Genomic DNA, 12,866 nt, shown 5'->3' with positions numbered 1-12,866 from the left:
CCTAGATTAAGGAAAGCTTGAGATTAACACTAAGGACAATGGAAAGTTAAGTGTAATGATATTCCAAATATATCAAAAGGTTCAAACGGTGTATCAAAAGGGCAGAATAGTCCTAGAGCACATGCCTTTTATAGTCCCAAGGCCCATGTGCCCTAATCCCACATGTAAATAATCCTAAGCCCATGTGCCTAGGTCCATCCCATGTGCCTACACCCATCCCATGTGCATGTGCATCCTAAAAACACTTTGTTACAAATCATCCCCTCCTAACATGATTTCGCCCTTGAAATCTAAGGGTGGTTGTGCATGGAAATACACATACAAGAGGCTATATACAAAAGCCAAAAGGTGAACATATAGTCTGTATACATCCAAGTGTGGAAATGATCACTGACGATGACATAGATGGTGTAGAGGCCTACTGGATCTAATGGAAAGATGAAGAGTCACATGATCAAGGACATAGATCTCATGCCACCCAAGTCGAAAGGGTAGGTCGTATCTCCTCACACCACTAATGTGCGGCCATCTGGGTCAAACGTGAAGAAATGTCACCCCACCGTCAAAAGGTGATCTCAGACAATGCCCAAATCGAATGGAAAGGTCAGTGGACTCCCGCTCTAATGATGAGGCTAAATAAGCTCCCACCTGGATCAAAGGAAAATCCAAGGCACTCTAAATCTAAGACAATGGTCCTATGACGATCTAGTGCGAATGGAGAGGCTAAGGAACCACCGTCAATGGCGAAGCTAGTCGTGTACCCTCCAGGATCAAATGGATAGGTGGGGTACACATCATGGATCCTCGATATCGATGTCATGGGAGTACCAAGGTCGAAGGGAAAGCTCGTAAGCCCGTTGTCATAGCCTCAGTGTGAATCCAAAACCCGAGGTGTCCACCAAGTGGAATCAACACTCCTAGCAAGAATGTGGAATAGTCTCGGTGCAAAAGAACCACCATGTATGCCACGACCAAGATGTGATATAGGTGCATCAGAATGATGTGCCACATAGTCGATAACCATGAGCCCAAAGTGGCATAGAATGCACCCATAGGAAAACGTTCGGGCCCCAAAGAATATAGGCTCGTGTCGCCATCCATGAGAGCCAAAAGAACATAGCTCGAAGTCGGCGTCGTGCAGGATCAAGTGTGAACTAATGATGTCATCCACTAAAGCTCCACTCAAACAATCGAAGGCATGATCCACTACGTTGATGTGAGTAGAAGGACGATCCAAAGCATGCACTACATCCTCAAGTGCAAGATCCTCTATGTGTGTGTGATCCATCAAGGTAGAAGCATGATCAATAAGATCACCGTAGACCCCATCGTCTCACTGGGGAGACGGATAGAGTGTCTACACATGAGAGGCAAGTAGAGTCACCAACCTCGAAATTTCCAAGATCACTAGTATAGGAATGATTTTTACCAATCCATGATGCCCCTATAAGACCTAGATCCCAAGACAGATCTTTCTCTAATAACAATGAATCTAAGTAGATATCTAGATCAAATGAAAAACTCTCTAGATCCATATGCATAATCCTCTCTCTCCTACGAAGTCTCACCTCAACAAAATCATCGCTATGCTTATGTGCAATGCCTGACTGCCCAAATATATGCACTGAATGCTGCCAGAGGTATGCTATGAGAGCTAGGAGGAGTAGAGATATAATCATAGATATCCCTGTGAATAGAAGACCTAAAAGAGGAGCGTGACTCATCTAGCACTAGGAACTCAGGTGAACATGCATCCCGAGATCTGAACATGTGTGGTTGACCTGCAAAATTATGAACATGCATTCATAAGTGAGAACGTGCATTTCTAGTTTGGCATGTTGTGAGGGGAAATCTGAGCCCCTCACAAACATGATGTATGTATATATAGAGTGTGTGTATTATAGTGTTGTGTGAATCCAAGGTAGCCAAAGACGAATGGCAAGCAAAGGAAAAATGCAAATGTGCTAAACCAAAATAGAAGCACTACGAGCGATCATGGAAGCCATGCAGCAAAATCTTCTAGAAGAGAACAAAGGCAGCGACCGGGCTTGAAGAGGAAAAGGGGTGATTAATTGAGTGTGGTTGATAGCAATAATGTTGGAGAGACCACCAGGAAAGAACTTAAGTTGTGTAAGCTTTTGTAAGTCTTAGTGTAGCACGCTGGAGATGCTTACATGTATTTCTAGGTCTACAAAGAAGAGTCAAATGCAGTGAGGGAGGAGTGTTTGGATCAAAGCACAAGAAGGTAGCCGAGCGAAGGATTGGCTAAGGTGTTTCCTGGATTCTCTAAGCAAAACCTCTCAAACGTGATCCAGATTAGAACTTCTTTGACTATATCTATTTGTTGGTTGTTGAAAGCTGGTTAGTGGAGGATGAAGATGATCTATCTGTGGCAAATCCTGAAAGTTTCTTGTGCTTTGTTCAATTTTCTTTGAAGCCCAAGGTCTCAGGCTTGTTGAGATTATTTGTTTGGTTTGAATGAAGGGTAGATTGTTTTGAGCTTGTGTTTTTGTAGTTTGGTGAGTTTTTGTGCCTTGATGCTTTATTTGTGTTGAGTTGAGTGAGATGATGGAGGAGGGATCTCTGAGAGGGCATATCAAGTGTCTTTTGTGTTAGAATTGATTTTGAGTTAGAATTAGAAGAGAAAGTATATAGAGTTAGTTCTTTGTAAGCAGAACATCAGAACCATCATCTGGGAGTAAGAGGATCTTGAGTTGACTTTTTTGAGTGTGTAAGAAGTGATTTTAGTAGAATTAGAAGAGAAAGTATACAGAGTTAGTTCTTTGTAAGCAAAACATCAGAACCATCATCTGGGAGTCAGAGGATCTTGAGTTGACTTGTCTGAGTGTGTAAGAAGTGTTTCTGGGCCTTGTCTGATAGTCAGAGCTATCAGCTATTAGTAGTAGGAAGGCTTTGTGTTCTAAGTGCTTTTTGTGTGGCAGTAGTGATTTAGGTACTGTCAGTTGAGTATTCGTTGTGATGGGATTTTTTGTTATTTGAGTGGTGTGAGCAACTAGAAGTGCTAGTTGACTTAGAAAAGAGAGATTTTACTTCAACTAGGTCAGAGTTAGTCATCCTCAAGAGGAAAGTCATTCAGAGTTAGCTGTGGGCTTGTAACTATTGGCAACAGAGAGCTTGTGAAGTGATATCCCTTCAAATTTGGAGTGGTCCAAGGGATAGGGAGAGTTTGCTGACATAGAGGAAAAGGACATGGGATCTACGGCTAAGGGGCCCGATTTTGGGCGGGGGTGATTTGGGCCATCGGATCGCCAATAGTAAACTAGGGCCAAAAAAAAACTCAGCATGTGAAGTAAACTAGGGATCCTAGTTTACTTCATAGGCCCAGTTATTTTTGTGATGTCTACACTCGGCCTGTGAAGTAAACTAGGGATCCTAGTTTACTTCACAGGCCAAGTTTTTTTTGAGATGTCGTGCTTCGACTCCCTTAGTTTACAAAAGATCTAGGGCCCCAAAGTAAACTAGGCCACCCATAGTACAGTTGGGCTTGCCATATTGCCTAGTTTACTCTAGTTCATGAGTTTGGACTTAGAATTTATTTGCCTAAGTCTCAAAATTCAAAAGAAAGGATTTAAACCCATGATGTGCCGCTAGGGAGGCCATAGTCTTAACATTAGGCTATAATTTCTGCTAGCTAGTGTATCCGGCCCATATTAATATATGCTTTTGTTATGCGGGGTAGCCCTAGTTTACTATTGGATGGCCCTAGTTTACTTTCGGCCCGGATCGCCCTTGCCCAGAATCGGGCCCCCTCAATCGTCGATCCCACTTTAACCCCCTCTTAAATGCGCCATGCCTTTTAGACACGAGGGGCCCATCCTCATCCTGCCCATTCACTCTAGGCCAGCTCACCACCCCCTTCCCCCTCCGCCACTGCCAGAGCAGAAGCAAGAACTCCTTGTCACATCAGGCACAGAGAGGAGTCGCAATAGCAGAGAGAGAGATCGCAGAGCAAGAACTCCTTGCCGCATTAGGCAGAGAGAGCAGTTTACACAGATTAATAATTTTATGAAATAAATAAATTCATGAAATAAATAAATTTATGAAATAAATAAATTTATGTATCACTAAATCTATGATTGTTTAACTCTCTCTCTCTCTCTCTCTCTCTCTCTCTCTCTCTCTCTCCACATTGTAGCTTTACCACGATCGGCCTTGTCCCTTAGGCAACCATGACCCTTGCTTGGCCTGGCTTGCATCTCCTCCTGCTCACCACTTGCAAGCTCGGCTTTGTTTCATTCCATAAACCCACTAGCGCATGAATGATGTAGGGCGTACTGGCTCACATGCATATTATACAATTGTGTCAACTGCCATAGAAAAGCATCAAAACCTGTTAAAAATGGAAGATTTCAAAATCTTCCATTTTTAGTATTATGTAATCTATGAAGGCTATGTAATAAATGATTTTGGTGCCTCTTTCATATTAATTAATTAATTCAAAGAAACAAAACATTTGGTGCCTCTTTCATATTAATTAATTAATTCAAAGAAACAAAACATTTGGTGCCTTATTCACTCTTTTTATCTGTGTTGTATTAATAAAATGCCACTGACATGGCATTTAATTAATGCAATCCTATAACCTAAGTCTAGCCCCAACTACCCACCCCGCGTGTCCTCCTCCTACCCACTTACTCCAGGCCAGCACACCGCCCTTTTCCCCCTCCACCATTTATTCTTGCACCCTTCCCCCTCCACCATTGCACAGTAGAAGCATAAAACCCTTGTTGCATTAGGCACAGAGAGGAGTCGCGCAACAGAGAGAGGAATCGCAGAGCAAGACCTTCTTGTCGTATCAAGCAAAGAGAGCACTTTACACAGATTAATAATTTTATGATTGTTAAAATAAATAATTTTATGTATCGCTAAATTTATGATTGTTTAACTCTCTCTCTCTCTCTCTCTCTCTCTCTCTCTCTCTCTCTCTCTCTCTCTCTCTCTCTCTCTCTCTCTCTCGCTTCACCACGATCCGCGTTGTCTCCCTTGGGAAACCACGACCCTTGCTTCGCCTAGCTTGCATCTCCTCTTGCTCACCACTTGCAAGCTTGGCTCTGTTTCATTCCATAAACCCACCAGCCATGAATGTTGTAGGGCGTACAGGCTCACAGGCATATTATACAAACATGTCAACTACCATAAAAAAAATATCAAAACCTATTAAAAATGGAAGATTTCAAAATCTTCCATTTTTAGTATTATGTAATCTATGAAGGCTATGTAACAAACTCATTTTGGTGCCCTTTTCATATTAATTAATTAATTCAAAGAGAAAACATTTTGGTGCCTTATTCACTCTTTTTATTTGTGTTGTATTAATAAAAGGCCATTGAGGTGGCATTTAATTAATACAATCTTATAACCTAAGTCTAGCCCCACCTACGCACCCTGCCTGTCCTCCTCCTGCCCATAGCACACCGCCCCCTTCCCCCTCCACCATTTACTCCTGCCCCCTTCCCCCTCCACCATTGTAGCAGAAGCAAGAACTCCTTGTCACATTAGGCACAGAGAGGAGTCGCAATAGCAGAAAGAGAAATCGTAGAGCAAGAACTCCTTGTCACATTAGTAGGCAGAGAGAGCAGTTTGCATAGATTAATAATTTTTTTATTGTTAAAATATTTAATTTAATGTATCGCTAAATTTATGATTGTTTAAATCTCTCTCTCTCTCTCTCTCTCTCTCTCTCTCTCTCTCTCTCTCTCTCTCTGTAATTCTCTCTCTCCACACTATAGCTTCACCATGATCGGCCTTGTCCCTTGGGCAACCATGACCTTTTCTTTGCGTGGTGGCTTGCATCTCCTCCTGCTTACCACTTGCAAGCTTGGCTCTGTTTCATTCCATAAACCCACCACCCACAGATGTTGTAGGACGTACAGGCTCACATGCATATTATACAAATGTGTCAACTGCCATAAAAAAGCATCAAAATTTGTTAAAAATGAAAGATTTTAAAATCTTCCATTTTTAGTATTATGTAATCTATGAATGCTATGTAACAAAAAATGATTTATGAAGGCTATGTAACAAATGATTTTGGTGCCCTTTTCATGTTAATTAATTAATTCAAAGAAACAAAATTTTTTGGTGCCTTATTCACTCTTTTTATTTGTGTTGTATTAATTAAATGCCATTGACGTGGCATTTAATTAATACAATCCTATAACCTAAGTCTAGCCCCACCTACCCACCTTGTTTGTCCTCCTTCTGCACACTTACTCTAGGCCTTCACACCGCCCTCTTCCCCGTCCACCATTTACTCCCGCCCCCTTCCTCCTCTCCACCAATGCAACAGAAGCAAGAACTCCTTGTCGCCATCACGCACAGAGAGGAGTCGCAACAATAGAGAGAGGAATCGTAGAGCAAGAACTCCTTGTCACATGAGGCAAAGAGAGCAGTTTGCATAGATTAATAATTTAAATAATTTTATGTATCACTAAATGTTTGATTTTTAAACTCTCTCTCTCTCTCTCTCTCTCTCTCTCTCTCTCTCTCTCTCTCTCTCTCTCTCTCTCTCTCTCTCTCTCTCTCTCTTTCTCTTTCTCTCTCTCTCTCCACAGTGTAGCTTCACCATGATCAGCCTTGTCCCTTGGGCAACCACGACCCTTGCTTCGCCTAGCTTACATCTCCTCCTGCTCACAACTTGCAAGCTCGGCTTTGTTTCATTCCATAAACCCACTAGCCACAAACATTGTAGGGCGTATAGGCTTAGAGGCATATTATACAAACGTGCCAACTACCACTCCATTTTTAGTATTATGTAATCTATGAAGGCTATGTAACAAATGATTTTGGTGCCCTTTTCATATTAATTAATTAATTTGAAGAAAAAGAACATTTTGACACCTTATTCACTCTTTTTATTTGTGTTGTATTAATTAAATGCCACTAATGTGGCATCTAATTAATACAATCCTATAACCTAAGTCTAGAACGACCTACCCACCCTCCTGCCTGTTCTCCTCCTGCCCACTTACTCCAGGCTAGCACACCGCCCCCTAACCCCTCTACCACAGCAGCAGAAGCAAGAACTCCTTGTCGCATTAGGCACAGAGAGGAGTCGCAGCACAGCAGAGAGAGGAGTCGTAGAGCAAGAACTCCTTGTCGCATCAAGAAGAGAGAGCAGTTTGCACAGATTAATAATTTTATGATTGTTAAAATAAATAATTTTATGTATCACTAAATTTATGATTGTTTAACACACACTCTCTCTCTCTCTCTCTCTCTCTCTCTCTCTCTCTCTCTCTCTCCACACTGTAGTTTCACCACGATCACTGGCCTTGTTCGTTAGCAACCATGACCCTTGCTTCGCGTGGCTTGCATCTCCTCCTGCCCACCACTTGAAAGCTCGGCTCTATTTCATTCCATAAACCCACCAGCCACAAATGTTGTAGGGCGTACAGGCTCACAGGCATATTATACAAGTGAACTACCATAAAAAAGGATCAAAACCTTTAAAAATGGAAGATTTCAAAATCTTCCATTTTTAGTATTATGTAATCTATGAAGGCTATGTAACAAATGATTTTGGTGCCCCTTTCATATTAATTAATTAATTCAAATAATCAAAACATTTTGGTACCTTATTCACTTTTTTTATCTGTGTTGTATTAATTAATTGCCCCACTGACGTGGCATTTAATTAATACAATCCTATAACCTAAGTCTAGCCCCAACTACCCACCCCGTGTGTCCTCCTCCTGCCCACTTACTCCATGCCAGCACACCGCCCCTTCCCCCTCCACCATTTACTCCTGCCCCCTTCCCCCTCCACCACTGCACAGCAGAAGCAAGAACTCCTTGTTGCATCAGGCAACACAGAGAGGAGTCGCACAACAGAGAGAGGAATCGCAAAGCACGAACTCCTTGTCGCATGAGGCAGAGAGAGCAGTTTACTTAGATTAATAATTTTATGATTGTTAAAATAAATAATTTGATGTATCGCTAAATTCAACTCTCTCTCTCTCTCTCTCTCTCTCTCTCTCTCTCTCTCTCTCTCTCTCTCTCTCTCTCTCTCTCCACACTGTAGCTTCACCAGGAGATCGGCCTTGTCCCTTGGGCAACCACGACCCTTGGTTTGCCTAGTTTGCATCTCCTCTTGCTCACCACTTGCAAGCTTGGCTTTGTTTCATTCCATAAACCCACTAGGCACGAATGTTGTAGGGTGTACAAGCTCACAGACATATTATACAAATGTGTCAACTGCCATTAAAAAGCATCAAAATGTGTTAAAAATGGAAGATTTTAAAATCTTCCATTTTTAGTATTATGTAATCTATGAAGGCTATGTAACAAATGATTTTGGTGCCCTTTTCATATTAATTAATTAATTCAAAGAAACAAAACATTTTGGTGCCTTATTCACTCTTTTTATCTGTGTTCTAATAATTAAATGCCACTGACGTGGAATTTAATTAATATAATCCTTATAACCTAAGTCTAGCCCCACCTACCCACCCCGCCTGTCCTACTCCTGTCCACTTACTCCAAGCCAGTACACCGCCCACTTCCCTCTCCACCATTTACTCCTGCCCCCTTCCCCCTCCACACTGCAGCAAAAGCAAGAAGTCCTTGTCGCATCAGGAAGAGAGAGGAGTCGCACAGCAAAGAGAGGATGTTGACCTCTTTGCAGCACCCACAGTGTCTGCACAGTCAATCTGTCTTCCTGCAGTTCTTAAAACAGAGTTCTGCAGAGAATCGATGACTTACCCGCAGTGCTCGAAATCACCTGCTTTCTGAAAAACGGAGGTCCAGACACGCCCAAAACGCGTTTTGGGCCCAAAAAATTTGGTCCGATAGGACAGTACAGTTGCCCTATAGCTTTACTCCCGCGAAGAAAGCTCCTCAATCAGAGATCGTTGCCGGTGCCTCCCGTAGAGCTCCCGACAAGGGTGTAGTCACCAACACAAATAGGGAAGAGTAGTTGAAGCTCTTACCCTCGTACCGCTTCCTGTGGTTCTCTTGCTTGCAGCTCAGCCCTTAGCACGAACCAGGCTCTGATGCCATGAAAAGATGCAGGGGGAAGAGAGCTTGAGCTCTTGCAAGCACACACTCACAAAACCCTAATAGAGAACACACACACGGTGAGAGGCTGAAAGTCTTCTTCTTCTTTACTTAACACTCAACACACCATATACAAGATAAGAGTACACACAATATGAAAGGTACTCAACCAATACATACACGGGTTCTTTATAGTGTGGACCCAACTAAATGAGCTGGCGCTATAACTATGCCAGTCTCTAGAATGGCTCACACACAACCTGTCATCCCACTGGCCGCATATCACCCAAGATCTCACCAACCATGCCAGTGTTGTAAGTGTGGGGCCTATCCCCCAGGCGGGTCATCAGTGTCCACCGCCTCACTAGACGAGCTCGATATCTCAACAGAGCTACGCCCAAAAGAGTAGTTAAACACCTTCTTTATAAAATTTAAGATGTTGTTTACATAGCAAGTCGGCAAATCCTCTAGAGTTTGAAGGACCATGGCGGCTTCTAGTTCCATGTGTTCCACTATTCTTCCACTCACATCTGTGTCTCATTGGCTCATTTCTTTCGAAAGCTCCTTGCTTAAGTGGTTTCGAAGGAGTTTAGCCTTCTTTATTAGGGAGCACTCTGCTAAATGATGGCCGTTTGTTAGGACCAAAGGCTTGTGCTTTTGAGGAGGTCTGGTTTAATGCGCTCCAATTGATTGTATTGCTATTTCCAATAATTAGTCTAGATAGGTCCTTGGTGTTTCAGGTTCAAGTCTACGAATGGTTTCAAGCAAGGTTTTTTTCCTCTCTTGTAAGTTGTTTTTAAAAAAAATGCTGCTAGGCTTATGTGTCTAGCTTCATGCCTCTAAGATCATGGCTCATGGCTCACATCTTTAGGCTCATAGCTCTAATAGCTCAAGTACCCAATTTTACGTCTGTAGGTTCATGACACATCTTTTTTTGTATGAACTCAGCTCACATACTTCCTTGGTGTGAAATAGGCCTATCTATGGTAAGAAAATCTAGGAATAGGGCTTATGATAGGATTAGTGTGCACTTATTTAGTAATAAGTGTAATTTTAAAGGACAAGAATTTTCCTTGGAAATTGTAGCTTGTACATATTGTTATAATAAGAATATCTTCCAGGGACATGGGTAGGTGTGTCCGTACTACGGGTTTTTATGGATGTAATAATTGATATGTACTATATTAGGTATACCTACCTTGAGGCTCATGGCTCATGTGTTTAGGCTCATGGCTCATGTTTCTAGACTTTCAGCTCATGTGTCCAAGCTTACGGGTCATGGTTCACGAGAGCTGGTTTGGCTTGGTTTTTGGTGGTTTTTTGTGATTTTTAGACTTGATGGGAGGTGTTTAGTATTCTCAATGCTAATTAAGGATTGTGATGTAACTAATTAAGTATTTTTTGAAGGTTTATCATGCTTCTACTCTAATAATTCCAACAATGTATGAATAAATTAAGAAAAATTATGAAATGCATGAACTAGAATTGACTGCCTCACTCTAATTCAACCTAATGGAGCTTAATGCTCATGTTTTTGCAATGAATTCCACTCCTACTCACAATTTCTCAACTAATTCTTGAATCAAAGCAATGAAGCCTCTTGGGCTCCAATTTCATGCAAATCACCAAAAAAACAAAGGTTTTACCCTACCAATAGACAAAAAAATAGAGTAAGCCTTAGGCTACTCCCCGACAACAGTGTGCCAAATATATTTAAGTCAAGATTACCTTAGCCATGTGGAAGCATGTGTCATTGGGTCTTGCCTTAGAGCCATAACTTTCCATGTGAGTGTGCTAGCTCATTCGTCATGTCCTCACTATGTTATCATATCAGAATGCAACTCTCAATGCCTAGATGGAGGTAAGAAAAAAAGTCCTTGGTTCTCTCTCGCAAAAAGAAGAATATAATGTAAGAGGGAAACCTATAATAACAAGCATCCATTAAGAAAGTAAGAACACAATAGCATGCAAGAAATCAAGAAGAGGAAAGACGGAGAGCTATTGTAAGGGAATGATTGTGTATTTCTTATTATAAAAAATGACTTATATACAAGTGGAGTGAAGGGAGATCTCTCCATGCCTAGATGGAGGTAAGAAAATGGTCCTTTGGTTCTCTCTCATAGAAGAAGAATATAATGCAAGAGGAAAATGTACAATCACATTTATCCACATAAGCATCCATCAAGAAAGTAAGAACACAATAGCACGCAAGCAAGCAAGAAGAGGGAAGGAGAAGAGCTATTGTAAGGGAATGATTGTGTATTGCTTTTTGTCAAAATCCTTTCATCCGTACACAGATAGCTAGATTGAGAGCATCAACAAGACTATGATCACAATGCTACGATGTATGTTGTGGTGTTATTTCCAAGAGCATCAAACTCTTTGGGACGAGTTCTTGCCATTGGTGGAGCATGCAATCAATGGTACAATGTGTGCATTAAGCAAGAAGACTCCCTTTGAGGTGGTATATGGTCATCTTGTTATTAATCCAATGATGCAAGCTCTCAAAACTTCCACAAGACCAGGTGGTTTAGGATTTGGACCAGCTATTTGCGACAAGTTTGGGAAGACTATGGAAGGCACATACCAAGCAAGTCTGCGAGGCCGACAAACATTGTTGGGATAGTACCTTCAAAGAAGGAGATTGGGTTTATTTGAAGATGGCATGAAGAAGAGGCTCAAACAATTCAAGGAAGTTGCTTCCAAACTAGCTTTGAAGATGAAAGGCCCATTCAAGATTATTAAGAAACTTAGTGATGTAGTCTTCAAGCCATTCGAGGATGCATTTGGTGTTTCGTTCGAGCAACCTTATAGAGTATCATGAGCTAGAGCTAAGCGCTCTGTCGAATGAGAGGATGAACCCAAGTTGGTGGATGACGAAGGATTACATGAGGTCATAGTACTAGAGCAGGTTGTTTTGTACTAGTACAAACAGGGTTCTTATCATAATAAGTAGCTCGAGTATCTCCTCTCAAAGTTCAAGGGCCCTAATCCACAATAGGTAGTCTGGTTTGATTAGGATTAGTTCATAGATGAGTCTCACCCATTGTTGAGATCTTATCAAGAAGCCATGCATTTGAGGACAGTGTGTGATCAAGTAGGGGAGAATGTGACACACCTATGAGTATGCAAGTCATGGTTGTTGAACATCAAGCTTAGCAGTCGCGACATGCAGAGTCGAATAACACATGTGACACATGGCACTTGAAGTGGCATTGATAACATGGTGGTGGTAACATGGCATTAATGATATGGTAGTCGGGTATAAGTGGTTGATATCAATACTACTGGCATTGATGACATGGCATTTGGGTACGAGTGGCCAATAATAATACTATCCGACTAGGAGCATTAGTGCATATAGATACGTGTGTTGGAATTAGGTCATCCTAGTGCTATGGAAGAGCTATGGAGGATGGAAGATCTTCATGTTGAAGATGTGTGTGAGTAGGAGACGAGGCTTGAGGGGAAGAGGAGACGGACCTCGAGCCATGGTAATGAAGTACAAGGGTTAGTGAGAGAGAGAGAGAGAGAGAGAGAGAGAGAGAGAGAGAGAGAGAGAAGTAGTAGAGCTCAAGTATGATAGAGAGATTGCACAACTTGAATGATATTTACTGTAAGAATGAAGGACCCAAGTACACTCTTTTATAGACACCAAGGCCTCATTTTTTACCCTAAATAAGAGGGTGTTCACACCACTAAGGACACTTCACTAGACTCCAAACTAACTCCGAAATATCCAACAAACTCCCCTTCGAAACATTGATGGTGGAGTTGCATGCACTACCGTCAATAATCCCGTACACCAACACAAGCAAAGACACAAGACATGGTCTCCCCATGCTTCA

Source organism: Cibotium barometz, chromosome 14 (assembly GCF_041138505.1).
Source record: "Cibotium barometz isolate CiBa-2024 chromosome 14, ASM4113850v1, whole genome shotgun sequence".
In the NCBI taxonomy this organism is placed as follows: domain Eukaryota; kingdom Viridiplantae; phylum Streptophyta; class Polypodiopsida; order Cyatheales; family Cibotiaceae; genus Cibotium; species Cibotium barometz.
This window is presented reverse-complemented; position numbering follows the sequence as displayed.